The following is a 24298-nucleotide window of genomic DNA, read 5'->3' as shown; positions in this document are numbered from 1 at the left end:
GATCCACCCCGACCAGTCCTACACGGTCCCGGGCCGGACCATCCACGATAACATCCATCTGGTCCGGGACCTGGTCCACCACTCCCAGAGGGCTGGTCTGTCGGTCGCCTTCCTTTCCCTGGATCAGGAGAAGGCGTTCGACAGGGTGGATCACGAGTATCTCTTCGGGACTCTGCGCGCATTCGGGTTCGGGACGCATTTCGTCGACCGGATCCGACTTCTGTACGCCGCCGCGGAATGTCTGATTAAAGTTAACGGGTCCTTGACGGCGCCCCTTCGCTTCGGGAGGGGGTTGCGTCAGGGATGCCCCATGTCCGGTCAGTTATATGCCATTTGCGTGGAGCCTTTCCTGCGCCTCTTGCGGAAGAGGTTGACGGGACTGGCTCTGCAAGGGCCGGGCGTGGAGGTGGTCCTCTCGGCTTACGCCGATGACGTGCTCCTCACGGTCACGGATCCCGCTGACTTGCGGAGGATGCGGGAATGCCAGCAGATTTACTCGGACGCATCCTCCGCCAAGATCAACTGGGAGAAATGTTCCGGACTCCTGGTGGGTCAGTGGCGGGTGGACTCCCTGCCGGAGGAGTTCAGGCCTTTCGCCTGGAGCACCACGCACCTCCTCTATTTGGGAGTCTACCTTAGCCCTGCCGAGGACGCTTGGCCGGCGAACTGGCAAGAGCTGGAGGCCAAAGTCACCGCTCGCCTAGGACGCTGGACAGGACTGCTCCGAGTGTTGTCCTACAGGGGTCGAGCGCTGGTCATAAACCAGCTGGTGGCCGCCATGTTGTGGTACCGGTTGGTCACTTTGATCCCTCCCCCTGCGTTTGTCGCCAAGATTCAGAAGAAGCTCATCAACTTCTTCTGGGACAAAAGGAAGCACTGGGTCTCTGCCGCGGTTCTGTGTCTCCCGCTTAGGGAGGGCGGTCAGGCGCTGGTGTGCCTTCGCACCCAGGCTGCGACTTTCCGTCTTCAGACGCTGCAGAGATACCTGTACGTCGAGAATCCTCCGAGATGGTGTGCGCTGGCGACGTTTTTCTTCCGCCAGCTGCATGGCCTCAATTACGACACGCAGCTCCTGTTTGCGAAAGTGGGCAGCAGGCGTGCCGGCCTGCGGGAGCTGCCTGTCTTCTACCAGGAACTACTATGGGTTTGGAACTACGTCGCTTCCAGGCGGAGCTCTCCCCCGTCAGGAGCGGCGGCTCTCCTTCGGGAGCCGCTGCTCAGGAATCCGCACCTCCACGAACACAGGTTCGGGCGGCTGGCGGAGGGTAGGGCTGTGGCTGGCAAGGTGACCAGAGTCGGGGACCTGCTCGATGGCGGAGGAGCGGGCTGGATGGCGCCGGAGGAGCTGGCGCGGCGCCTGTCCTGGGCCAACGTCCAGCTCGCGGTCGAAACCATCGAATCGGTAAAAGCGGCACTGGGCCCCGACTCCACTAGGTGTATCGAGGCGGCTCAAGCACGTGGGGCGATCCCGTCCGAGCTTACCCCCGTTCGGACGGAATTCCTCATCGGCGCCCGGCCCCGAAACTCCCCTCGGGAACCGGCGCCTCACAACTTGAGCCGTCTCGAGGAAATACCCTCCGTGCCTTTTCATTCCGCGCGGAGGGGTTTCCTGTACGGGCTGCTCCTACACACTCTCCACTTTGCCATCTTCGTCTACCGTCCGGACACGCCTTGGCGTGGCGTTTTGCCGACCGGCGGTAGCGGAGGTCCCCAATGGAGGGCTCTCTATGCGGGAGTCCTCCCTTGTTCCATCGGGCACTTGGCCTGGAGGGTGTTGCACGGAGCGGTCCCGTGCAATAAGGTTTTAAGTAGGTTCACGGACTCCCAGGCCGCCTGCATTTTTTGCGGCCTGGAGGAGTCCGTGTTTCACGTTTATATGGATTGTGAGAGGTTGCAGCCCCTCTTTCACTACTTGAAGGGGCTGCTCCTCGATTTTTGGTTGCACTTCAGTCCCACGCTCTTGATCTACGGTCACCCGGTGCGGAGGGGAGCGGACAGGTTGGAGGACCTCCTTGTGGGCCTGCTCCTGGGCCTGGCTAAAAGAGCCATCAATTGGTCCAGGCAGCGGGCGGTCGAGGGGGTCGTCCAGCCGGATTGCCTGCATCTCTTCCGCGGCCATGTTCGCGCCCGGGTGGCCCTGGAGATGGAGCACGCGGTGTCCGCCGGTGCGCTTGAGTATTTCCGCGACCGATGGGCGCCGCGGGGACTGGAGTGCATCATCAACACAGAAAACCAAATTTTAATTTGATTTGTTAAGCTTTAGTTGAACTTTTGTTTATTTACAGTTGAATTGGGGGGTTTTTTGGGTCCAAATAAAAGAGTACCCTCTGTTCAGTAAATACCTGTTATTATTGTTCTCCTGCAGTCCGTGTATTATTGATACCCGGACACTACAGCGGTTGCCTTTAAACAGCGCTCCCCCAGTCCCTTCCCGACTGTAAACCGCTCCCCCCAAACTGTCGTTGCTGGCAGCAGGCAGTAAGGCAGGGGGCGCCACTCAATATCCGGTCCGGGACGTTGCCCGCACGACTGACATCACGATCTGCGGGTGCAGGAGATCGTGGCGGTAGTGTTTAGCGCCGCCGCAAAATGTCTGGTCAATTTCGTGAGCGGCGCAAACATTGCCACACCTGGGCGCTAGTTGCTTTGTACCCCATTAGCGCCCTCTTGGGGCACAGTGGGAGGCGCAAACCAACCAAATCCACCCTCCCCCCCACCCCCCGAGTCTTTTGGGAAGGGCTAATTTTGTGTTGAGGATTGAGAGTGCTGTACGGTGGAGCACTTTTCCAGTTTTTGCATCCATTATCACCATCAAATAATGGCTAAGAGAAGGCCCTATGCAACTCTACTTCTGCCTTAACCCCAGCAGTAGGAAAAAAACGCAACCCCCTTCTGTCTTTTTGAAATGCGGTAAAAATCTGCAGGTTGACACCCGTCAGATACAAGATTCACAGCCCCGGGCAATATCCCCTGCTCTGAATGTCAAGTGCAGGCAGAGTCAGACTCTGCAGCAGTGCCACCCTTGGTTGAGTAGCCTGATGACACGCACTGTCTGGACTCAGGTGAAGAATGCTCAGTGCTGACGAAGGGTCACAGACAGCAGCAACAACAGCTTGCATTTATATAGCGCCTTTAACATAGTAAAACATTCCAAGATGCTTCGTAGGAGCGATTATCAAACAAAATTTGACACTGAGCCACATAAGGTGATATTACGGCAGGTGTCCAAAAGCTTGATCAAAGGGGTAGTGAGAATTTTTGAAATCGAGGCGTTGCTTAACCGGCCAATGTAGGTCAGTGAACGGGACTTGGTGCGAGTTAGGACACGGGCAGCAGAGTTCTGGATGAGCTCAAGTTTATGTAGGGTGGAATGTGGGAGGCCGGCCAGGAGTGCGTTGGAAAAGTCAAGTCTCGAGATAACAAAGGCATGGATGAGGGTTTCAGCAACAGATGAGCTGAGGCAAAGGCGGAGACGGGCGATGTTCTGGAGGTGGAAATAGGCGGTCTTAGTGATGGCGCGGATATGTCATCGGAAGCTCATCTCGGGGTCGAGTACGACACCAAGGTTGCGAACAGTGTGGTTCAGCCTCAGACAGTTGCCAGGGAGAGGGATGGAGCTGGTGGCTAGGGAGCGGAGTTTGTGGTACGCTCCGAAGACAATGAAGACGAAACATTAACTCTGAAAATGGAAAAAAATGAAGTGTGTTGGGAATTTTTTTAAATTCGTTCATGGGATGTGGGCGTCGCTGGCAAGGCCAGCATTTATTGCCCCATTCCTAGTTGCCCTCGAGAAGGTGGTGGTGAGCCGCCTTCTTGAACCGCTGCAGTCTGTGTGGTGCAGGTACTCCCACAGTGCTGTTAGGGAGGGAGTTCCAGGATTTTGACCCAGCAACGATGAAGGATCGGCCGATATATTTCCAAGTCAGGATGGTGAGTGACTTGGAGGGGAACCTGGAGGTGGTGGTGTTCCCATGCGCCTGCTGTCCTTATCCTTCTAGGCAGAAGAGGACGCAGGTTTGGGTGGTGCTGTCGAAGAAGCCTTGGCGAGTTGCTGCAGTGCATCTTGTAGAAGGTACACACTGGAAAGTGCAGGGGAGTGGGACCGAGTGGAGAGCTCTTTCAGAGAGCTGGCACGGGGTCGATGGATCGAATGGCCTTCTTCTGTGCTGCAAAATTCTCTGAAAATCCCAAAGATCTCTGATCATCAGTTCCAATAGCTCAAGAACTAATTTTCAGCAAGCGATTTATGTCTGCATTGTAAATCATTCGCGGGGAGGGGGTGGCGGGGGGAGGGGAGGGGTTGTAAATTGGCCTGGACGCTGTGACACAAATTAGTTCTCCTCTTCCTCTTTAGAAAAGCAACAAGTAAATCCATTGAAACCCAGATGCCATTTCTCAGTCTGAGGTGTTGACTCCGGGCATCCTTTTAATCAGACGACATTTATGTCTTTAAGTAAATTATAGTAATTCATTGATTAACAGCTGTGTAGCGGACCATTGGGTAATGAGACACTCCCACCACCTGCTTAAGTGGATAATTATGAGGAATATTTTACAGCAAATTAAATAGGACAGCTAGTATTACTGAAGCATTCCGATTGTTTAAGCGGCACTTCTTAATTGGCTGACATAAGTGCACAGTGGGCTCTCACTGGCTACTGTGACAAAGCTATTGCCGTGTAGGCACAGCGCTTCCTTCTGCCGCTCTACCCTGGCGCCACTTGTAATGTCAGCAGCAACTGGGCATCGCATCCAAGTGGCAAGTACGTCAACACGGCCTGGCCGAGTGCAGGTCCGAGGAGACGTCCACCATCGCAGCGTGGGCCGGCGGTTGAAACACCACTGACTCAATCAGCACGAGCGTGTCTGCACCCTGGTCAAGAGGGAACAAGAATGCCTCTTGCATTCGGTGACTGGTCTAATGTTTAGATCATTAAAAATGTTATCAAGAAGGAGTTAGATATATTTCTTGCGGCTAAAGGGATCAAGGGATATGGGGAGAAAGCAGGGACAGGGTACTGAATTTGGATGATCAGCCATGATCTCATTAAATGGTGGAACAGGCTCGAGGGGCCGAATGGCCTACTCCTGCTCCTATCTTCTATGTTTCTATCAAAATAGATGCGTGCGTTTATTTGCATCTAGTACACTTTTTATTCATTCACAGGATGTGGGCGGGTTACTTTGCCCTGGATGGTGTCGAGTTTCTTGAGTGTTGTTGCAGCTGCATTCATCCAGGCAAGTGGAGAGGATTCCAAGACACTCCTGACTTGTGCCTTGTAGATGGTGGAAAGGCTTTGGGGAGTCAGGAGGTGAGTCACTCGCCACAGAATACCCAGCCTCTGACCTGCTCTTGTAGCCACAGTATTTATGTGGCTAGTCCAGTTAAGTTTCTGGTCAATGGTGACCCCCAGGATGTTGATGGTGGGGGATTCGGCGATGGTAATGCCGTTGAGTTTCAAGGGGCGGTGGTCAGACTCTCGCTTGTTGGAGATGGTCATTGCCTGGCACTTGTGTGGCATGAATATTACTTGCCACTTATCAGCCCAAGCCTGAATGTCGTCCAGGTCTTGCTGCATGCGGGCATGGACTGCTTCACTATCTGAGGAGTTGCGAATGGTGCTGAACTCTGTGCAGTCATCAGCGAACATCCCCACTTCTGACCTTATGTTGGAGGGAAGGTCATTGATGAAGCAGCTGAAGATGGTTGGGCCTAGGACACTGCCCTGAGGAACTCCTGCAGCGATGTCCTGGGGCTAAGATAACTAGCCTCCAACAACCACAACCATCTTCCTTTCTGCTAGGTATGGCTCTTCTGCACTCCAGATGTCATGCTTCAGTTACAGATGCAAGATAATCTTTAAAAATAAAGAAATCGACCCGGAACCTGAAATGTACAAATACTTACGACTGCCCCGCTGACCGACCTCAACAGTTTAATAATTGTTACCATTATCTCGATTTGCCTAGTTAAAGCTGTGGCTTTAAAAAGAGAGACAGGCCAGGCTAACAGCGATACAGCACAACTGTGCCCCACACACCATGAGCAATGCCATGGGAGATCGACTAGCTTCTATCAGAGTTTTGAGAGCATTTCATCCCTCTTCAGATGTCCCGTTAAAAAAGTGTTAAAGCTACAAGAGAAAGAACGTTGATCATTGCCCGCTGGGCTTTTCTTTTTTTTTGCCCCGACTTGGAGCCAGAAATCTGCACACTTCCCACACCAAGCAACAATTAAATTCTGACCTCCAACTGCATCTACGCATCGCAATTATATTTTGGAGCTTTAACGGGGCAGGCAAGCCTAAACACCGCTCTGCCTTAGCAGCAGAATAATACATAGTACGTCGCGTGGCACAACAGCAGATCACCCCATTTACTGCGAGCAGTGCCACAGGAGATCCACTAGTGGGCGCGTGCTTATATTTACGTGCCTTTATAGGGTAGAAATTACTGCTGCCGATGTTAAAGTATGAAAGCTTAACACATTCGTATCAAATTCCTCTCTCCGCCATTTTAACAGAGGTACTGCAACAACAATTTGCATTTATATAGCACCTTTAACATAGTAAAACATCCCAAGGCGCTTCACAGGAGCTTCGGCAAATAAAATTGACACCGAACCAATGAAGGCGATACTAGGACAGGTGACCAAAAGTTTGGTCAAAGAGGTAGATTTTAAGGAGCTTCCTAAAGGAGGAGAGAGAGGGGGAAGAGGCAGAGGGAAATCCAAAAGATAGCGCCTAGACGGCTGAAAGCGCAGCCGCCAACGGTGGAGTGAAGGAAGAGGGGATGGACAAGAGGCCAGAATTGGAGGAAGAGTTCTCGGAGGGTTGTAGGGCTAGAGGAGGTTAGAGATAGGGAGGGGTGAGGCCATGAAGGGAATTGGAGTATGAGAATTTTATAAAACGAGTTAATGTCTCCATTAGAAACTGGAGAGGAATTTGATACAAGTGCCAATACATTATCGCCATCGACAGTGTCATGAATCTTATCATGACTCATGAAGTAACACTGGGCGGCCAGCTGGTGGCGCCATCCAAGGAGTATAAATACTCGGACGTGGGCCCAGCTTGCTCAGGACGTTTCTGTAACCAGGAACTAGTGATGTAACTAGAATCTCATGGTTGTGAAACAGTTGATTAAAGCCTTGTTTTATACTCAAACCAAGCGCTCGGTAGTCTTTTTACATCAGACAGTAATAGCTACACGTAGACTTTTTTTTACAATGGAAGAGCTAGCAATTTCCTTGAATGCAGCAGTGTTTCATCAGCTGAACACAGGGCCACTGCCAAGGTAATATGGATGTAGCTGACACAACCTTGGCCAACCAAGGAGCACGCCCAAGTAGGAGCCACTGGTGCCAAGGAACGCTAAAGGAATTAAAACAAACTAGCATAAGCCAAAGAGGTGAGCTGGAGGGCAGATATGAAACACAGCCAGTGAAGAGCAAGGAAGCGGTGTATAAGTCAAGCCTCGCTACGCGAATTTGCGTGTCTCTGACTATCTGCTCTCCTCTGTTCAAAGTAGACGTTAACCATCAGTGTGTGTATGTTATGTTCCCCCTCTCCCCCATTTATTTCCTCCCCTCGCTGCAGCTCACCATTCTCCTGACCGCCAGTGTGGGCAGGTAGCCACTCCCACCTACCGCTTAGCAGCCACTTCAGACCGGTGTGGTACTGAGCCATACAGACCTGGCAGGTCCCAGCTTCCATCCCAGGTCCGCGCCAAGTTAGCATGTCTCAGCGAAGGCCACAGTTGTCTAGAATTGGCCTCAGTGAAGAGGAGGGGAGAGAGACGGATGTGAGGGGGGGGGGGCGGGGGGGTGGTTAAGCACAGCCAGCATTTGCACTCCTCGTCTGCCGTCCAGAGACTCTTCTGTAAGCTGCGCCATCCTCAAGAAATAACAGGACTGGGCTTAGTTGTGATGCCCATGTGCTTGAATAGCCTATTCACCGTATATATTAACGACTTAGATGATGGGATAGAAAGCCACATATCCAAGTTTGGTGATGACACAAAGATAGGTGGCATTGTAGGCAGTGAAGATGGAAGCATATTGATCGATTAAGTGAATGGCCAAAACTGTGGCAAATGGATTTCAATGTAGGCAAATGTGAGGTCATCCACTCTGGACTTAAAACAGGATAGAGCAGGGTACTTTCTAAATGGTGAAGAGCTAAAAAGTGATGTCCAAAGAGACTTGGAGGCACAGGTACATAGATCATTAAAATGTCATGAACAGGTACAGAGAATAATCAAAAGGCTAATGGGATTGATGTGCCTCAATAAATCCGAGACTCGATGTTAGCGAAACAAAACAAGGCTTTTATTGACTTAGAAGGTAACACACAGAGGAGAATGTATCTTCCATCCAGAGGTCTGCCGTACTGGATGTGCTGCAGGCTGGGCCAGCTTACATAGGAGCCAGGTATGGGCGGAGCCCTACACACAGTACAATACAATGGAAAGGAAACTGAAACCAACCACAGTCACAGGCAGAGAAATACTGATGAGTGATGAATGGAATATTTCATCACAGGGATGCTGGTCTTTATATCTCGAGGACCAGAGTACAAGGGGGTAGAAGTTATGCTGCAGCTGTACAAAACCCTGGTTAGACCACATCTGGAGCACTGGGAGCAGTTCTGGGCACCACACCTTAGGAAGGATAGATTGGCCTTGGAGGGAGTGCAGCGTAGGTTTACCAGAATGATACCCGGACTCCAAGGGTTAAATTACAAGGAGAGTTGTGTTCCCTGGAATTTAGAAGATTAAGGGGTGACTTGATCGAAGTTTCAAAGATATTAAGGGGAACAGATAGGGTAGAGAGAGAGAAACTATTTCCGCTGGGTGGGGAGTCTAGGACTAGGGGGCATAGACTAAAAATTAGAGCCAGACCTTTCAGGAGTGAAATTAGGAAACACTTCTACACACAAAGGGTGGTAGAAGTTTGGAATTCTCTTCTGCAAATGGCAATTGATGCGAGATCAATTGTTAATTTTAAATCAGAGATTGATCGATTTCTGTTAACCAAAGGTATTGAGGGCTATGGGGCAAAGGCGGGTATATGGAGTTAGGTCACAGATCAGCCATGATCTCATTGAATGGCGGAGCAGGCTCAAGGAGCTAAATGGCCTCCTCCTGTTCCTATGATAGCCTCCCAACACCAAGGCCAGAATTTTCCCCTAAAAAAAAGTGGGTTTGGAGCATGGGGGTAGTTAACGTGTTAAAAATGGGATTCCTGACCTGATCCCGCCCACTTCCGGTTTTAATGGGGGCGGGGCGGGCGGGCGGTACGTCAATTTAAATATTGTAAAGAGGCTGGAAGCCTCTTTTTGCACCTCCATTTTGAATGTAATTGCCTGTGGGCGGTTTCACACAATTCGTGAAACTCGGCAGTTAAACCAAGGCGGGGACTGCTGGATCCAGGAGGTAAGTGGCTTTATAGCTACCTCCTGGATCCAGAGTCCCTACCTAACCCACCTCCTGCGATTGGAGATCTCCCCCAACGAGGCCTCTGATTGCTTCCCATCCTCACCATGAGGCCTTTTACCTTCCCCCCCACCCCCTGATGATGCTGAGGCCAGCCCCAATCCTCTCTTCCTCCCTGCCGATCCTCGCCGATGCCCCAATCCTCGCCCCCGCCGCCAACCCGCCTATCTTGAGAAAATTCTGGCCCTAGTGTCTGAACTCGGATATGTGGAACGGCTACTCAAGTGAGGCACCAGAGAGTGCCCATGGAACCAGAATCAACCCCTCCCCCCAGCACATTCTTCAAGAAGAGGAAAGAACTTGGGGGAGCGGGCGTATTTGCAGAAACCTGGGGGGGGGGTTAAATGACTTGCCCCTCTAACTCTGACAAGGTAATAATGTGGCACAGGAGATCAAGCAAGATAGAGTCAAGGGTCGAGGACAAATTCATTACAACGAGAGGAAAGGAGCTCCCGGGACAAGCACAGATTCATCGCTACCCATCTGTTATATCCGAGTAGTAAGGTCCAAATAATTGATATAAGTGAGACTTCAGGAACTCAAAACTTTACTTTTAATTACACAGGATAAGGAGAGAACAGAGCTCTCACAGCTACAGGCATGCACTCTGTATTTCTTACTGCACGAGCAAACCAACATGGAGGATGCTATGATGTCATACTACCCATAATGCAATTTTACCTTAAGACTAGTAATTATAATCCCTTTGCATTTGTCTCCCTCTGGTGGATAACTTAAGCATTACATCCGAGATTACTATACCATCCCAAGGAGAATACATCAGCCACAAGATTATACCAGGAGTGGCATTATCATAATGGAGATCAGTTGTGCGGAGACACAATTAGATTAGCAATTCCACATCTGGTGAGATAGTTCTATGTGTCTCCGCAACCTATATTTTTCCCACAATTGCAAGTGGGACAGGCAGAATTGAGATGTTTACGGAGGTTATGTTCCCATTGTTTTGTTAAGGATGACTTGCGCTTTGCTGGGTTATTTACAGATTTGAAACTCTAGTACTTTCTTTAATGGAATTAAAGGATAACAGGAGAAAATTCTAAGCATATATTTTCTGTTCGGTATTGTATTCGTCCCCTCCTTAGGTAAATCACAGCGAGTACATAAGAGTGGGGCTGAGGGAATAAATCAGCATGTGGGAAATCTCAGGTGCAATCCCACCCATTGCCTTCCACGCAGGAACAGACTGAAGCACTTGAGCACTGTCTCAGGCTGAACACATAGGGCAACCTTTTGCAAGACTCTGCCTCGGACATGGATCTTCACTAGACGGAAGTGCGGGTCCCAGGTTCTGCCCTCCCCGGTGCTACGGCTCCACCTCCGACCCCACATCTGCCTAGAGAGGCTCCTCACCAGGAGCACTCTCAAAACATGTGCCGATAAAAGCAACAGTTCTGCGTAAAATGTTCCATTAAGTTGAGTAAAAATGTAAAAGGAAGAGGGGAATATTGGAAGAAAGCAGCTTTATCATCTTCAGTTCTTCAGCACACAAAGTCACAATCAGTGTAAAACAAGGCAAACGTTATTAAAGAAAGAAACAGTCACTGCTGTAATGTTGGAAACACGGCAGCCAATTCACACACAGCAAGCTCCCACAAACAGCAATGTGATAATGACCAGAAAATCTGTTTCAGTGATACTGGTTGAAGGATAAATATTGGCCAGGACACCAGGGATAACTCGCCTGCTTCTCTGCGAAATAGCACCATGGGATCTTTTATGTACACCTGAGAGAGCAGACGGGGCCTCGGTTTAACATCTCATCCGAAAGACGGCACCTCCGACAGCGCAGCACTCCCTCAGCACTGCACGAGAGTGTCAGCCTAGATTTTTGTGCTCAAGTCTCTGGAGTGGGGACTTGAACCCACAACCTTCTGACTCAGAGGCGAGGGTGCTGCCCACTGAGCCACGGCTGACAGTCAAACTGAATGAATTAGCAGTATTCACCGTGGAATAAGGAGGTTGTATTTTGCAGACACTGCTTAGTGGAGTTTGTTGGAGGCTTCGATTACACCGTCCAGTAAGGAAGAACGGCATATGTCGATCTCGTGTATTGCTGCAACTGGCTTACTAAAAGTGCACCATTTGTGAACCACTTGAAGATGATGTGATATTTAAACGCAAGTATTCACTTATAGGTGCTACCACACGCACAGTCAGCTGCCCAAATGATCAGATTCAAATAGGCCTTCAGATCATTTCCCAAATCTACGAATAGAACCGATTGCAAGGCAGTGAAACACCTTTAGTGTACCAAGGGTGAGTCTGTGAACTGCTACTTCGAATAACATTCCTCTAGTTCCAGAGCTATACTTTCATAGAATCATACAGCACAGAAGGAGGCCATTCGGCCTGTAGTGTATGTACCTTTAAGAGAGAACTACTTTTACAGCTCCTGTATACTGTAGTACCGGCAGTGACCACACCTGTATATAAGCCCTGAGCAGGCATCTGTACTGATAGTTTTTAGACTACCCTCGTCCAGTAAACACCTGTTGATTGTTGATCTGCAGTCTCCGTCTATTTATTGAAGAACACCATACCTTAAGATTCACGGATTTAATAGTGGCGATGAGGTCGATTCGAACCTACCTGCAACTCTGCATTTCCTCCCAAGGATTCGCTCCTGGAGGACAGTGGAAGAAAGTCAAGGCCAGAAGCACGGGCGTTGACCACGAGCAACTGCCCAGTCATCCGGCAGAGGGTGAGCATCGCAGGGGAGGCTGTTGAGAGCTGGGCTTGGTTCTCCAGCCACGACGATCCAGCAACAGGCTGGCAACAGGTACAGCGCAGACCCTTCCCGGACAGCGGCGGCTGGAGCCGACCGACGGCACAGAAAAGGCCGAGCAGCGTCGACGGGGTAAGAGAGAGGGTAAAGCGCACAGGGCGCAGCCGGGGGTTGAAGACCGAGCGGCGTCGACGGAAAACAAAAAGAGAGAGCGGGTAAAGCACAGCCGGGGTTCAGGACCGAGCGGCGGCAACGAGAGAGGCGCACAGGAAAACGCGCAGAGCGCAGCCAGGGCTCAAGGGCTGAGCAGCGTCCGCGGGGGAAGAAAGGAAGCGCGGGAGACGCCATTTGAGCTGCGGAGAAGAAGGGAGAGCGCGGGAGACGCCATTTTTGAAGCCGCAGCGGAGAAGAAGGGCGAGCGCGGGAAGAAAGGGAAGCGCGGGAGACGCCATTTTGAGCCAGCGGAGAAGAAGGGAGCGCGCGGGAGATGCCATTTTAGCCAGTCTAACCACACCCAGGGATGCCGAAGAGTGGCAGTGTCACAGCGTTCGACAATGAAGTCGAAGATTGGGCGACATATGTGGAACGCATTGAGGTGTACTGCAAGGCGAATGAAGTGCCAGATGCCAGGAAAGCACTGGTTTTGTTGAATTCCATGAGTGCAAAAACGTATGGCTTACTGCGAAACCTAATAACCCCAGAGAAGCCAGTGGATAAGGATTTCGAAAACATAGTGGAAATCCTACAGGACCACTTAAACCCCACACCGCTGCTGATAGCAGAAAGATTTAAGTTTCACAAAAGGAACCAGCATAAAGACGAAAGTAATGCTGAGTATTTAACGGAACTGCGCAAACTGTCGAAACACTGCCAGTTTGGAATGGGACTAGCAGATACGTTAAGGGACAAGTTTGTGTGTGGGCTTCAAAGTGAAGGAACCCAGAAACGGCTTCTATCAGAAAAGGATCTTAAGCTGGACAAGGCTTTCAGCATGGCAGTATCACACGAAGCAGCCGCACGGGGCGCTGCAGAGATACAACGGAGACCGCAAGAATATGGCACCAATGAAATGTCAAATGGAGCAGGGAAGTGTTATCGCTGCGGCAGAACAACACACGACCAGAAGGATTGTTGGTTCAAGGACCAAGTGTGCAGACAGTGTGGAAAAGCAGGACACATAGCAAGAGTCTGCAGGTTGGGGAAGAAAACCAGCAGCAAGAAATCTCCACAAGAGAAGTACAAAAAGGTACATAAGGTGATGGAGAGTAGTTCAGACGAACAGAAAAAAGTGATACAGACTCCGGAAGCAAGGAGCTGGGTTGTCTGAAACTACATAATGTAATCAAAATGGAGGATCACCAGACTATCTGGGTCACGCTCAAGATAGACGGAGTCCAAGTGAAAATGGAATTGGACACAGGATCAGCCCTAACAGTCATAAACCGAAGGGGCTACAAGCGGCTATTCTCACATATACCCTTGAGAGCTACAGAGATTGTCTTGAAGACGTACACGGGGCAAAAAGTCTACCCCAAAGGAAAAATAAGGGTGAACGTGATATACAACGGTCAGGAAATACCAAAAATGGACCTATATGTATTGCCAGATGGAGGACCACCACTACTAGGACGTGAATGGATCCGGAAGATACAACTAGATTGGCATTCCATACAGGCACTGACAGTAGAGGCCAAAAGGGATGACGACGTTGTAGTGTATGTACCCGTCTACCTTTAAGAGAACTATTGTATGTAACCGTTCACCTTTAAGAGAACTATTTTAGGTGTGGCACTACTTTGTTTGGCTTCTGTATACGGTAATACCGACAGTGACCACACCAGTATATAAGTGTTGTGCCAGGAGTTATTGGGCAGATTCGCCCTGACCTTCGAATAGTAAAGTCCTGTTTTAAGTTACTCTTGGAGTCTGTGTATTAATTAACTAAACAACCCACAGACTTTACAGACGTCACACCTGGACGACTGTCAAAAATGCTAACTGACGCACAAGAAGTGTTCCAGGAGGGTCTCAGAACACTTAAAGGCATAACAGCGATGATTAAAATAGAGGAAAATGCAAGCCCAAACTTTTTTAAGGCCAGACCGGTGCCTTATGCGATCCGCCCAGCCGTCGAAGCAGAGCTGGAAGGTTTGGAACGTTCAGGAGTACTGTCCAAAGTAGACTGGAGCGAGTGGGGCTACACCCATCGTTCCTGTAATGAAGAGGTCGTTGAGTAATACGCCTGGGGAACCAAAGAAGGTTCGCATCTGTGGGGACTTTAAGGTGACAGTGAACCCAGTCCTTCACACAGTACAATATCCGCTTCCGCGGATTGAAGATATTTTTGCCTCGCTATCTGGAGGAAAACGCTTTACTAAGATAGATCTGGCCCAGGCGTACCTGCAAATGGAGGTAGAAGAAGCCTCGAAACAATACCTCACGATCAACACTCACAAAGGTCTCTACCAATACAACCGGCTGGTGTTCGGGGTAGCATCGGCTCCGGCTATTTGGCAAAGGGCAATGGATCAAGTCCTGCAAGGGATTCCAGGGACCCAGTGTTATTTGGACGACATCCTGGTCACGGGCAAAAATGACAGTGATCACCTCGCCAACCTGGAGCAGGTGCTCACTAGATTGAAGGAATATGGGCTATGAGCTAATCGCCACAAATGCGAGTTTTTCCAGAAGCAGATCTCGTATTGTGGCCACGTTATTGTTGAAGAGGGGTTACATAAGTCCCCTGAGAAGATTGAGGCAGTAGTCAAGGCTTCAGCACCGGAAAATGTGTCACAACTGAGGTCGTTCCTCGGGCTGGTGAACTACTACCATAAGTTCTTACCAAATTTGTCTACAGTATTACACCCACTGAACACCCTACTGTAGACGGGGGTACCATGGAAGTGGAATGACGAATGTAAACGAGCTTTCCAGAAGTGCAAAAAATTGATCACATCAAAAGAGGTGTTGGCCTATTTCAACCCAGCACTACCAATTCGGTTGGCGTGTGATGCATCACCCTATGGTATTGGAGCGGTGCTGTCGCACAAATTCCCAGACGGGTTGGAGAGGCCAGTAGCCTTTGCGTCTTGGTCACTAACCTCAGCCGAGCGCAACTACGCCCAGATTGACAGGGAGGCCCTCAGCCTAGTATGGGGAGTAAAAAGGTTCAACCACTATCTGCACGGGCAGAAGTTCACCTTGCTGACTGACCACCAACCACTTGTCTCCATCTTTAATCCAAAGAAGGGTGTTCCAGTGATGACTGCACAACGGCTACAAAGATGGTCCCTTTTTCTAGGGGCGAACCAATATGAAATAGAGTATAAGGGCATGAAACAGCATGGAAACGCTAATGGGCTATCACGCCTGCCACTGCCTACTGCGGAGGAAGCACCAGCAGTGGACCCTGTCGAAATATTTTATTCGTCGATAATTGAACGCTTGCCAGTAACTAACGCGGATATAGAGAAGGAGACCCGAAATGATCCGACACTGTCTCGGGTATATGATTTGACGGTGAAGGGATGGCCAACACATGGCGACTCACTGTTGCCAGCATTCTCATCCAGAAGAGAACAGCTGTCAGTATGCCAGGGGACAGTGATGTGTGGATCCCGAGTGGTAATTCCACCCAAGTTAAGGGAGAGAGTGCTCAATGAGCTTCACGAAGGCCATCTGGGAGGGGTGAAAATGAAAAGCCTTGCTAGGGCTTATGTGTGGTGGCCGGGAATCGATCAACAAATCGAGGACCTAACAAAGAGCTGCTCAGGATGCCAGAAGGTCCAAAATGCACCACCACATGCCCCTCTACACCCATGGGAGTGGCCCTCCTCTCCATGGCAACAGGTGCATATTGATTTTGCTGGTCCATTCATGGACTCAATGTTCTTAATAGCAGTGGACGCGCACTTGAAATGGCCTGAGGTGATCAAAATGTCCTCCACCACTACGGAGAAAACGATTGCTGTCCTACGGACCATATTTGCCAGGAACGGCTTGCCAGAGCAGATTTGCTCTGATAACGGACCACAGTTTGTGTCCGAAGAGTTTCGGAAATTTATGAGAAGGAATTGGGTATGGCATTACACATCCGCCCCGTATCATCCAGCCACAAATGGATTGGCTGAGAGGTTCGTACAAACCTTTAAAAAGGCAGTAAGGGCCATGTGCGATGATGACATTCCACTGCAGCATAAGGTGGACAATTTCCTGTTAGCCTACAGAAATGCGACACATGCAGTTACCAACCAGACCCCGGCCATGATGTTCTTTAGCCGAACGTTGAGATCTCGTCTGGATTTGCTCAGACCAAATGTGTGAAGAAATGTTGAGAATAAGCAATTCCAGCACATCAATGAGAAGCCGACAAGGAGCTTCAATGTAGGACAACCAGTCTTGGCCCGCGACTACCGAACAGAGAAATGGCAAACCGGAACGATATGCACACGGCAGGGGCCACTAATGTACACAGTGGATGTCGGGGAGAACATTGTGAGACGCCATGTCGACCAGATCCTAGCGTCACAGGAACGAGTCAACCCCATGTCTAGCGTACCTGGTGATGAACCCGACATACCGGTAACGTCTACCCCAGAAACAGTAGCATCGGAAACTGATGAACTAACCGACGACAGGGGGGCCAGAATCGCCTCCGCACCAAGAACAAGACACTCAGGAAAGGCGCTATCCAGAAAGGATCAGGAAGCCGCCCCAAAGACTGAATCTATAAATGGACTATTTCAGTTACTGTGCATGTTAAAAGTGTTAACTGTTATTTGAATGTTATGGTACTGTTAATCTAAAAGGGGAGGAATTGTAGTGTATGTACCTTTAAGAGAGAACTACTTTTACAGCTCCTGTATACTGTAGTACGGCAGCACGGTGGCATAGTGGTTAGCACTGTTGCCTCACAGCGCCAGGGACCCGGGTTCGAATCCGGCCTCGGGCGACTGTCTGTGTGGAGTTTGCACATTCTCCCCGTGTTTGCGTGGGTTTCCTCCGGGTGCTCCGGTTTCCTCCCACAGTCCAAAGATGTGCGGGTTAGGTTGATTGACTATGATAAATTGACCCTTAGTGTTAGGGGGATTAAATACGTGGGGTTACGGGGATAGGGTGGGATATGTGTTGGTGTAGGGGTTACAGGGATCGGGTGGGATATGTGTCGGTGCAGGCTCGAGGGGCCGAAATGGCCTCTAACTGCACTGTGGGGTTTCTGTGATTTCTGTGATTTCTGAGTACCGGCAGTGACCACACCTGTATATAAGCCCTGAGCAGGCATCTGTACTGTTAGTTTTTAGACTAGCCTCATGCAGTAAACACCTGTTGATTGTTGATCTGCAGTCTCCGTCTATTTATTGAAGAACACCATACCTTAAGATTCACGGATTTAATACGGCCCATCATGCCTGCTCTTTGAAAGAGCTCTCCAATTAATTCCACTCCCCTGCTCTTTCCTCATAGCCCTGCAAATTTCTCCTTTTTAAGTATTTATCCCATTCCCTTTTGAAAGTTATTATTGAATCTGCTTCCACCGCCCTTTCAGGCAGCGCATTCCAGATCACAATGGCCCAGAAATTCGGGTCGGAGGCTTCCCGCGGGTGTAGGCCCCCGATCTGCACTTACCTAGCACGCCGGCCGTTGTGCTGTGGGACCCCGTGGAATTCCGATCCTGGGCCTGCTCTAACTGCCGGCGCGCAGTGCTTGCGTATCCAAGGGGCGCAGTTAGTTCGATGCGTCCCCTGGGATCACGTGGGCCATGGGGAGCCAATCGGAGCAGGGAATGCTTCATTCATAAGTTTGACAGGAAGGGCTGTCAAACTTATAAATACTACGGGCCCAAAACATCACTAAATCTTCAAATAAATTTTAAAAAATCACATTTTTTAAATAAACTATAAATTACATGAAATAACTATTTTAAGCAATAATTTAAATTTTTGAAAGAATCATTTTATTTTCTAACGGGGCTAAAAATAAACTTACCTTTCTTTAAAGTATTTAAAAATAATAAACCTGTGGAAAAAATGTTTTAATTTTAATTAATTCACCACTTACCTTGTAAAAAGCAGGCCTTGCGACTGCTTTTTAAATGTGTAACTTCTGGGAGACTTACCCTCCTGGAGAAACCTGCAAAAAAAAACGTAAGTTCGATGCGCACGCGCTGCCTCTCCTGCGCACACGTTCCACCTCTGAACCCCTTCTTTCAGGGGAACGGAAGTGCCGGTTTCCCACGCATGCGCAGTGCATGCACGAAACCGGCACTTCCATTGGGCTTACGGGTGAGTACCCCGTGCGTACTCACCCGTGGAGACCCGAATTTCTGGGCCAATAACTCTCTTCGTAAAAAAAAATGTTTTCCTCATCTCCCCCCAGGATTTTATGCCGATTATCTTAAATCTGTGTCCTCTGGTTAATGACGCCCCTGCCAGTGGAACCACTTTCTCCCCACCTACCCTAGCAAGACCCCTCATAAACTGAACCACATTACAGGAAAATCAAGTGAGTGGACTTGGCGAGAATTTAATCGGAAGATATTTCCCTCCATTCGCTAATGTCGCTGAGTCATGAAGCGGGGAAACTAACTTTGTTCTCACACCAATTTATTTATTTTTCACTATCCTAAGCAAACAGAGGAAAATATACCCTGGGTATGTACTGAAAAGCACTATGATTATGGACAGCCAAAGTATGTCTCAAAGGGCTTATTTAATTGAGGGGTTCAAGTGTCACAGGCCACAGGAACAAAGCTGGACTGGTTTATGAGTGGTGCTGAAATACCAAGCTAGAATTATAGCCCTTTCACTCACCCTTTACCCTTCATTATGTTTCATTTTGTATATACGATGTGGTCTTAAAACAGAAATGGAAACTGTGCTAAGGTCAGGAAAGCAAAGACAACAGGGACTGAAGACTGAGAATCTGCTGTGATGGGAAGTTATAGCTGCAGTCACTGCAAGCAGATGATTGAGAACGGGCTGTAATAACAGCAAGGGAATTATTTTTACATTGAAAAAACATCACAGAGCCATTGAGACCACAGTATCACTCTTTCTCCTGACAGGTGCAGGGCTGTGACAAAGGAGGACAAATGAAATCGCTGCCTGCTAAATCAGCAAGACCTGTGTCATATTACCGGCGGCAAAAGGATATTAAGCACATCAGACACTGAATTATACACCGATGCACGCACGCACACACATACACACAGACGTCCACTCTTCTGTTGAAAGTTAGGAGACAGTAAGCAGAGAGGCTCCACTTTTCCATAATGTTGAACGTGTTAATTTTATTCAAGTGCCCATGAGATCCAAAACATGGCCCGAGCACATTTCCCAGCATGCTGAGGTCGCGCGCCATGTGCGGTGAGATGGCCTCCCCAATGGCGACTGGCATGGCTTCTGACATGAATCAGTCATTCATGAAAGAAAGACTTATGAAATAATACTGAGCGGCCTGCGGGTGGCGCTGTCCAGGGAGAGTATAAATACTCGGGTACGGACCCAGCTTGTGCAGGACATTCTTAACAGGAACTAGTGAAGGACACCACTAGACCTCCATGTTGTAAAACAGTTGATCAAAGCTTTGTTTTGACGCTTAGACCAAGTGCCTAGTAGTTTTCTTACATTAGCTTCATTTTTCTGTGTTCAGCGTTCGATCTGGACCCAACTCTCACGTTCTACTGCCAACAAGCCACTGTTGCCCCCAAAACCATTTCGCACCGATACAAAAGCAGCTGTATAACTTCAGCCTAAAAAGACTGCACTGGTTTGTGACATCACGACAACAGCATCATCAGCCTACATCTCAAAATAAGAAGGATTCCACAATGCCTCATTCGGGTAGGTTTGACACTCATGTTTATAGTATGGGCCCACTCCCTGCAACTCCTTCCCTAAATCGCTCCGCCTCCACCCCTCTCTCTGGGGGAAAAATTCAGTTGATTAGCGCCTCCCATTAGTGCCCCAAGAGGGCGCTAACGGGGTGAAAAGCAACTAGCGCCCGTGTGCGGCAATGTTTGCGCCGCTCGCGAAATTGACCAGACATTTTGCGACGGAGTTAAACACTACCGCCACAATCTCCGGCGCCCGCAGATCGTGACGTCAGTCGAGCGTGCAACGCCCCGGTAGAGCCCCGGACCAGATATTGAGTCACGCTCCCTGCCTTTCTGCCTGCCGCTAGGACGACAGGTAGAGGGGAACGTTTTGCAGTCGGAAAGGGACTGGGGGAGCGCTATTTAAAGGCGGCCGCTACCTGCCTTTTCTTGTCGGCAAAATTTTGGTACACGCAGGTTGAGAGGTTTGGAAAGAATTAACGCTGTCCTAAGGAGTTCTGGCCCTCAGCACCACTTTGAGGTTCCTAAACGCCGAGCTCTTTCTCTGGGCCTCTCCATTGTTCTTTCCAGCAGATTTGATGTACAGGTCTCTCCAGGCCGAGATTCAAGGCTGCAATGAGCAGGGTGTGGATGGAGAGCAAGATCGACCCTCCCCTTTAAGAACTGGCCGGCGCCAGTGTGTCTGTGTTCCATTGCTGACTGACATCACATGAGCTTCGCCAGCGCTCTGAGGTAGCGCCTCGCTCCCTGACGTTAGCGCCTTAAGAGAGATGTGTAGCGCCTGATTTAGCGCTCAAATCACCTCCAGGGGAGAGAGGCCAATTTTGTAGTCGGAGGTGATAATTAGCGCCGGATGCTAAACTTTGCGTCTGGCCGATAATTGCGCCCCAAACGGCGATACCGAATTTCTCCCCCAAGGTGTTCAAACTCTTCCACATAGCAATACAACACAACACAGGAACTCTTCCCCAAAATGGTAATAAATGGCTATTTCAATGTTAAAATTACAATAAAATTCCCGATGGCGGGGGAGTCCAGAACCAGGGGTCAGTCTAAGGATAAGGGGTAAGCCATTAGGACAGAGATGAGGAGGAATTTCTTCACCCAGAGAGTGGTGAACCTGTGGAATTCTCTACCACAGAAGGCAGTAGAGGCCAATTCATTAAATATATTCAAGAAGGAGTTGGATATATTTCTTAAGGCTAAAGGGATCAAGGGATATGGGGAGAAGGCAGGGACAGGGTACTGAATTTGGATGATCAGCCATGATCTCATTAAATGGCGGAGCAGGCTCGAGGGGCCGAATGGCCTACTCCTGTTCCTATCTTCCATGTTTAATAGCTATGTATATCAGGCTGCCTCTATCTCACGCATGGGATCTACCGGATGGGACTATGAGCTCACACACGTATGGACTGTATAGCAATTCCTTGCATCAGCTGTGGCTCAGTGGGTAGCGCACTCGCCTCTGAGTCAGAAGGTTGTGGGTTCAAGTCCCACTCCAGAGACTTGAGCACATAAATCCAGGCTGACGCTCCCAGTGCAGTGCTGAGGGAGTGCTGCACTGTCGGAGGTGCCGTCTTTCGGGTGAGACATTAAACCGAGGCCCTGTCTGCCCTCTCAGGTGGACGTAAAAGATCCCATGGCACTATTTTGAAGAAGAGCAGGGGAGTTATCCCCGGTGTCCTGGCCAATATTTATCCCTCAACCAACATAACTGAAACAGATTATCTGGTCATTATCACATTGCTGCTTGTGGGAGCTTGCTGTGTGCAAATTGGCTGCCGTGTTTCCCACATTACAACAGTGACTCCAAAAGTGCTTAATTGGCTGTAAAGCGCTTTGAGTCATGAAAGGTGCTGTATAAATCTAAGTCTTTCTTCCTGAAGTGAGAGGAACCAAGAGAACGCTATGGCAGCAGGGCTATCCCAGTATACAATGTGATAGTGAAAGACCTCTATCAATATTATAGCCTCTTTTACAGCTAATTATGGCTGTTTACTAAATCTCGGGATGAAGAAACTTATCAGCAAAACTTATCGGACTTCAAGTTTCCTGGATACAAACTTCTATTCTCCACAGGGATTTTTTGAAAGGAAACCTCGTGATGGATGTTCAAATTTAACTATGTAGGAATTACCAGCATCATTCATAAACCTGCCTTGGCTTGTTTCTTCTTTGCTGCTTAAAAGAAATCTTTGGCCTCCTCACATGGGTGGGTGATATCGAGGCTTTTGAAAAGGAGGGCCACAAGACTGATTCCCAGTTTTAAACACCTCAGCTACCCAGATGGGCTTTAACAGCCGGCTCTTTATATTCTAGACATGTGCAGACACAGGGGCGATTTGATTGCGTGCATTTGGAGAACCAGAGCCAACTTGTATAAATTATGCAAAGGCAGCAATAGGGTACATGTTAAGAAGGTTCTTCTTTCCCCCAGAGGATCGTAGGCCTAAGGAACAAGTTGTCAGTTTGTGCGGTGAGTGCTGATTCACTGTACACCTTCAACAGGGATCTGGACTGGTTCCTCAGTGGGGTGGCAATCATGACATACAAGAGGTAGGTGCCAAGTAAGAGAAGTCCTGGTCTCTGCGATCTCCTGGTCTAGTTTCGATCTCCTAGTGCAACCGCAGAGGAATTTTCCAGGTTATTTTTTTTCCCTAATTGGCCTTGGGCTTGTTTATCTGGTTTTTTTCCCCACTCTCCCAAGAGATTACATGGCACCTAGTGGGTAGGGAGTGTACAAGACATCACAACAGGCTAGATGGACAAGCTAGTCTTTTCTTGTCCAAACTTTTTGTACGTTCGTGAAAGAAGTTTTCCCATCAGGAAAATCTGCGTGGCAAACCTTTCCTTCAATTGGGAAGTGGAAAGAAGTGAGCATCTTGATCAGGTACATTAATACAAATCTATACCTATGCATTACAAAATACTTCCAGCGTAGGAATTCGGGTTGACCTCAGCAGGTATTGGACGAATGCGTACTAAATAATCGAGTCCGACTTCAGGAGAACAATAAATAAGTTCTTTAATGCAGGAAGCAGACGAAATACAGCAGGTAAGTGAGTAGGTCTTTCCCCAGCGGGGACGCCACGAGGACTGAGTCCGCAGTCCTGTGGAGAGCGTGATGACGTCATCACGCTCGGCTGTGTTTTCCCGCGCTTGTGTGGTCACGTGACCGCGTCGTGATGTTAGCACATTTGCCCGCGCTTGGGCGGTCACGTGACCCGCGCCGATACGTCGACGCGTCTACCCGGCACGGAGGCTGGCCGTTGCGGCCGAAGTCGCGAGCGTGAGAGGCACCCGGCACTGAGGCTGGCCGTTGCGGCCAAAGCCGCGGGAGCGGGAGAGGCACCTGGCACTGTGGCTGGCCGTTGCGACCGTTGAGGGAGCGGACGGCCGAAATAGGCCGGCGGCCGACGCGTTTAGGTGCATCACGTGATACGTGACTGACGTCAGCGCGCTAGGGCGTGTCTTAAAGGGGCAACGGCCCAAACAGGTAAGTTAAAGGGGCAACGGCCCAAACAGGTAAGTAATATACATACAGTTAGGTTAAAGTGAATTATGTACATTATATAAAGTGAATTATGTACATTATATATGTAAGGGACACCCGGTGGAACCGCCACACCAGCATAGAAACAGGCTTATTCAGCCCAACTGGTCTATGCCGGTGTTTATGCTCCACACCAGCCTCCTCCCACCCCTCTTCATCTAATCCTATCAGCGTATCCTTCTATTCCTTTCTCCCTCATGTACTTTTCTAGCTTCCCCTTAAATGCATCAACTTCCCCTCGAATGCATTAATAAGCACCTATATGCCTATATATTGATACACATCAATGCTTTAATACATTCATACAAATCTGTATCGATACATTAATATAAATCTATATCTACACATTAAGATACACAATATTAGAGCACAAATTTACAAATCAGGTTCATGAATGTGCTCTGTACATTTCTTGTTCCATCACACAAAGGCAGCACTGAGTGACGTCAATGAAAGTATACTGCAAGGTCCTTTGATGTACATAGTATTGTATTATAAGATGGACAGAAGCATATTGAAAAGTGTCCTTCTTCTACTGTGCCAGATTATAATGCCCCAAATTGTATTACTAGTGTGTTCATTGTTGAATTGTATTTACCCAGACCCGTTGTACATTCCCATTATATTTACCGTTGATTGTATATGGACCGTGTCTATGCTTGAG

General features: G+C 49.2%; 1 protein-coding gene across 6 annotated transcripts in view; it reads right to left on the bottom strand.

Moving 5' to 3' along the window:
* cd276 (CD276 molecule) overlaps nucleotides 1–24298 on the bottom strand; it is a 444092-nt gene that overhangs the window by 340251 nt on the left and 79543 nt on the right. The gene's annotated exons all lie outside the window — the stretch shown is intronic.

The sequence above is a fragment of the Somniosus microcephalus genome, chromosome 32 (assembly GCF_052327205.1).
Source record: "Somniosus microcephalus isolate GS21.2 chromosome 32, FLI_Smic_1.0, whole genome shotgun sequence".
NCBI classification, from domain to species: Eukaryota; Metazoa; Chordata; class Chondrichthyes; order Squaliformes; family Somniosidae; genus Somniosus; species Somniosus microcephalus.
The sequence above is the reverse complement of the archived record's forward strand: the minus strand, read 5'-3'. Positions and strand labels throughout refer to the sequence as shown.